This window comes from Hevea brasiliensis, chromosome 5 (genome assembly GCF_030052815.1).
Source record: "Hevea brasiliensis isolate MT/VB/25A 57/8 chromosome 5, ASM3005281v1, whole genome shotgun sequence".
NCBI classification, from domain to species: Eukaryota; Viridiplantae; Streptophyta; class Magnoliopsida; order Malpighiales; family Euphorbiaceae; genus Hevea; species Hevea brasiliensis.
In genome coordinates, this window is record NC_079497.1 from 13,870,314 (window position 1) to 13,875,804 (window position 5,491).

General features: G+C 36.9%; 1 non-coding gene across 1 annotated transcript; it reads left to right on the forward strand.

The window, feature by feature from the left end:
* Positions 1-4,054: 4,054 nt before the first annotated feature.
* On the forward strand, positions 4,055-4,161 carry LOC131180293 (small nucleolar RNA R71). The gene has a single exon (XR_009149069.1). It is a non-coding gene; the product is annotated as a small nucleolar RNA R71 (small nucleolar RNA).
* Positions 4,162-5,491: the final 1,330 nt, after the last annotated feature.

A 5,491-nucleotide genomic window follows, 5' to 3' on the forward strand; every position in this document is an offset into this window, starting at 1 on the left:
CTAGGAGCTCCAAATCGCTCAAGACAAATTTCTTCAAGAATTTCACTACCACTCTAGCATCATTAGTTGGAGTTGCAATAGCTTCCACCCACTTTGACACATAGTCAACCCCAACTAAGATGTATCTATTACCATATGAAGGAGGGAATGGCCCCATAAAATCTATTCCCCAAACATCAAATAATTCCACTTCAAGAATATTATTTAGGGGCATTTGATCTCTTTTTGACAAATTTCCACTCCTTTGACATTTATCACAATTCAACACAAATTTCCTCACATCCTTAAAAAGATTTGGCCAAAAGAAACCAGCTTGCAAAATTTTATCTTGGTCTTAGAGATGCCAAAATGACCTCCATAATCAGAAGCATGGCAATGATGCAAAATACTTTGTACCTCCTCTTCAGGAATACATCTTCTAATTAGACCATCACAACATCTCCTAAAGAGTAAAGGGTCATCCCATCTATAAAACTTCACCTCATGCAAGAACTTTTTCTTTTGTTGCCATGTCATACCTAGAGGTAAAACTCCACAAGATAGATAATTCACAAAGTCTGCATACCAAGGTAGTTTAGCAACAAGAGAGAAAAGTTGGTCATCCAAGAAAAACTCATCAATAGGGATTTCATCCAATTCTTCACCATCCAATTTCAACCTACTAAGATTATCAGCAACTACATTTTCAGCTCCCTTCTTATCTCTAATCTCCAAATCAAACTCTTGTAGCATCAGAATCCACCTAATGAGCCTCGGTTTGGCCTCCTTTTTACGGAGCAAATACCTGATGGCTGCATGATCTGAAAATATAACCACCTTTGAGTCAATAATGTAAGGTCTGAACTTTTCCAATGCAAAGACAATTGCCAAAAATTCCTTTTCAGTTGTTGCATAATTTGTTTGAGCCTCATCCAGTGTTCTACTAGCATAATAAATAGCATAAGCCTTTTTGTTCTTTCTTTGACCAAGAACAGCCCCAATTGCATAGTTGCTAGCATCACACATAATTTCAAAAGGTAGGCTCCAATCGGTGGTTGCATGATTGGTGCAAAGATGATGAGCTTGCTTCAACTCGCAAAAGGCATCCAAACACTCTTGGTCAAATTCAAATGGTGTGTCATTACTTAACAAATTAGACAAAGGTTTAGCTATTTTAGAAAAATCCTTAATAAAGCGTCAGAGAACCCGCATGTCCTAGGAAACTTGAATTCCCTTGACATTGGTAGGAGGAGCCATCTTCTCTATCACTTCAACTTTGGCTTTATCAACCTCTATTCCTCTGTTAGACACCAAATGTCCAAGCACTATCCCTTCTGAACCATGAAATGACACTTTTCCCGATTTAACACAAGGTCGATTCGCACATCGCCGCAAAATTTTAGAAAGGTTAGCCAAGCATATATCAAATGAAGATCCATAAATAGAAAAATCGTCCATAAAAACCTCCATTATGTCTTCAATGAAATCTGAGAAGATTGCCATCATGCACCTCTGAAAAGTGGCTGGTGCATTACACAACCCAAATGGCATCCTTCTATAAGCAAAGGTTCCATATGGACAAGTAAAAGTGGTTTCTCTTGATCATTTGGATGGATAGGGATTTGAAAAAAACCTGAATATCCATCTAAATAGCAAAAGTAAGAATGCCTAGCTAGTCTTTCCAACATTTGATCAATGAAGGGAAGTGGAAAATGATCTTTTCTAGTGGCAACATTTAATTTTCTGTAATCTATGCACATTCGCCAACTAGTCACCGTTCTAGTGGGAATTAATTCATTATTTTCATTTTTGACCACCGTCATTCCACCCTTTTTGGGACAACATGTACCGGGCTCACCCAAGTATCTGCGAGATGGGATATATGATCCTGCATCAAGCAACTTCAAAATTTCCTTTATAACAAATTCTTTCATATTTTGGTTCAACCTCCTTTGATGTTCAATAGATGGTTTACAATTTTCTTCCAAACTGATTCTATGCATGCAAAAATGTGGGCTTATTCCTTTAATGTCATCTATGGTGTATCCCAAAACTTTCCTAAATTTTCTCAACACTCTTAACAACTTATCAGCTTCTAAAGTACTCAAGTTTGCATTTACAATTCTTGGATAAGTGTTATTAGTGCCAAGAAATTCATACACAGTGAGAAGGAAGTTGCTTAAGTTCTACCTTAGGTGCATCTTCTTCCTTGAATGATGATTGCTTAAATTCTCGCTTTTTCCTTTTGTGTGAGTTGAAAAGCGGAGCAGAAATGAATGGTGGACTTCCCTCTAAGTGTTGAGTATATGCAGCTACATGAGGGTTGTCATAGTCTATGCCTCCTCCATGAACCAAACAATTTTCAAGTGGATCTTCCGATATTTCTTTACAAGTGTTCTTCAACCAGCTCATCAATAATATCAACTCTCAAGCAAGTATCGCCTTAATGATGCTTCTTCATAGAGTTATTAATATTGAAAATTAATTGCTCTTCACCAACCCTAAGAGTAAGCTTTTCTCCTTTCACATCAATCAATGCTCTACTGTAGCTAGAAAGGGTCTCCCAATATAATTGGAATATTAGAATCTTCCTCCATGTCCAAGATGACAAAGTCAATAGGTATATAGAACTTTCCAACCTTCAGGGCACATTCTCCAAAATCCCTTCAGATACTTGATTGTTCTCACGCCTAATCAAGAGAAATGTGGGTTGGCTTTAGATCTCCCATGTTGAGCTTCATAGATAGAAAGGGGCATAAGGCTAACACTGCCCCTAAATCACATAGAGCTTTTGTAGAACAAGACTCTCCAATGTGGCATGGAATTGAAAACTCCTGGATCCTTAAGCTTTGGAGGAAGTTTCCTTTGGAGGATAGCACTACATTCTTCTCAAAGCTACAGCCATCATCTTCAAGTTTTCTCTTGTTTGAGAGAATTTCTTTCAAGAATTTTGCATAAGAGGGCATTTGTGAAAGAGCATCAACAAAAGGCACATTTATGTAAAGTTTCTTCAAAACCTCTAAGAACTTCCCAAATTGCCTATCAAGCTTGGCTTTGTGAAATCTTTGTGGAAAGGGAAGTTGTGGCTTGTAGGGCCTGTGGAGGTATATACTTCTCTTCTTTTCTTCAAATTTCTCCTTACATTTTTCTCGCACTCTCTTGTTTTTCACTCTCACGGTTCCTTTTTCATTTTCTCTCTTCTCACTGCTTTCACTATTCTCATCATTTATAACTTTATCACTTCTTAAAGTAATAGCTTGACAATGCTCTCTTGGATTTTCTGGTTGACTTGGAAGCTTTCCAAAAGATTTGGCACTTGAGGAAGATGCTGGTTGTGCTATCTGGTTTTCCAAAGATTCTTGTGTGTTTGCATTTGTTCCAGCCTTGCTTTCACCTCTCTCATCTCCTCATCATGCTTATTTTGGTTGGCAAGAATCATTGCAATAAAGCTTGATGGTGGAATTTCGTTCTTGCTGCTTTGGTGGAGGGTTCATATTTTTCTCACTGAAAATTGGGCAATGGTTGCCTATTTTGCTGATATGGAACTTGACTCACTGTTGTGGTTGAAAATTCGATTTTGAACTTGATTTTGCTGATTGCCCCATGATAAGTTGGGATGATTCCTCCAATTTGGATTGTAAGTTTGAGCATAAGGATTTCCCATTTGCTTGTTTCCATAAGTACCAACATATGCCGCTTGTTCTCCATAATCTACTCCACACCGGTAGTTTCTCCGCATAAGCCACTTGTTGTGAACTTCCAGTGATGATGTTGAACTAACCAACATACTCAAATCTTCCATCTTCTTAGCAAGGACATTTGTAAGTGCATCAAACTTTGCATTAATCATGTTGAATGGATCAAGATCATACATTCCAAAGAAATTGCCTTTCTCGAGTTGGAGCTGGTCCTCTTGGACTACTCCAAAGATGAGTATTCTTTGCAATTTTCTAATAACTCATAAGCTTCATCTTCATGCTTTATAATAAATTCTCCTCCTGTTTGAGCATCAATAATTCCTCTGATTGCAGGAGTGACATTTGTGTAGAAATTCTGATTTATCATCCATTTTGGAATGGCATGATGTGGGCATAATCTCTCTAATTCCTTCCATCTCATCCATGATTCATAGAGAGTTTCATCTTCTCTTGGTCTGAAAGTCGTCATTTGATTCCTCACTCTTGAGTTTTTCAGTGGAAAATATTGTGCAAGAAATGCATCAGTTAGTTGCTCCCAATTTGTAATGGAGTTGTGAGGTAAAGAATCAAGCCAATCCAATGCTCTATCTTTCAAAGAGAATGGGAATAGCTTCAATCTTGCTGCATCATCAGACACTCCAGGTTGTTTTTGCATGTCGCAAATCATAGCAAACTTCTTCAGGTGTGTGTGTGGATTTTCAGAAGGATGTCCTCCAAATTGAGAGTTTTGGATCATTTGAAGAACTCCAAAATCCATTTTGTAACTGTTCGCATCAATCCTTGGTCTTGCTATGCTCTCTCTCAAGTCATCAAAACGAGGAAAAGCATGATCCATCATACTTCCCCTAGGCACGTTTGCATTAACAACTTCTTCCCCTTGGGCTTCATTTTCATTGTTTTGACCATTTCCAGCATTACCAACACCAATTCTAATTCTTTCATCAGCCATATCTGCTTCTAATTCAGTCTCTCAAGCTTCCTTCCTTCTTCCGGTTTCTTTCTTGTTGGCCTTACAAAATTTCTCAATTTCAGATTAAAGAAGGTTGTGTCACTTGAGCTTCTAGCTCTTCTCATAAAAGATTAAAGTACCTGAAAAAGAACAAACAAACACAAAATGAAAAGATAACAAAGATAAAACTAAAAACAACTAAAATAATCAAGAATTCAATCTTAAACAAACAACTCCCAAGACAAGCGCCTAAAAACTTGATGCGTCCCAACCGCAGTGCACGGTCGCATAAGTAGTAGAAAAATATCGATCCCACGAGGAGTTGTGTTAATGATTGAATTTTCGATATAAAAGTTGACTAAATTGAAGTATTTATGAGATTAAGTAATGAATTAATGGGTAATGGAGTATGAAATCTAAATGTGCATATTTAATATTCCATTCAACAATGTATTAATTAAACTAAAATTGCATCAAATAGAAATAAGCAAGTTCAAATATGGCAATATTTAAAATGGCAAATGATTAAATTTGATTAGAAATTAACAATGGTAAAAAGCTGATTCCGGAGTTCGGGATTTCATATTCGAGCTATTCTGGGATTTTAAATTGGTTGTCCAATCTTATGAAACTTATGAGTTTTAAGGAGATTAATTCTTAAATCCTTTGAATTCCCTTTCGAGTGAGACAAAGAGTGCCTTAATCAAACTAATCCTACTTTCGTGGACTTAGAATTAATTAAGACCCATTAAGTTCTTTAATTAATCTGTGAATCCTCTTAATCCTTAGCCTATTTCTAGGTCTAAGTTAATTAAGTCCAATTTCCTGATTATCTATCACAAGGTCTTCTCCTTTCGGTGCTTCA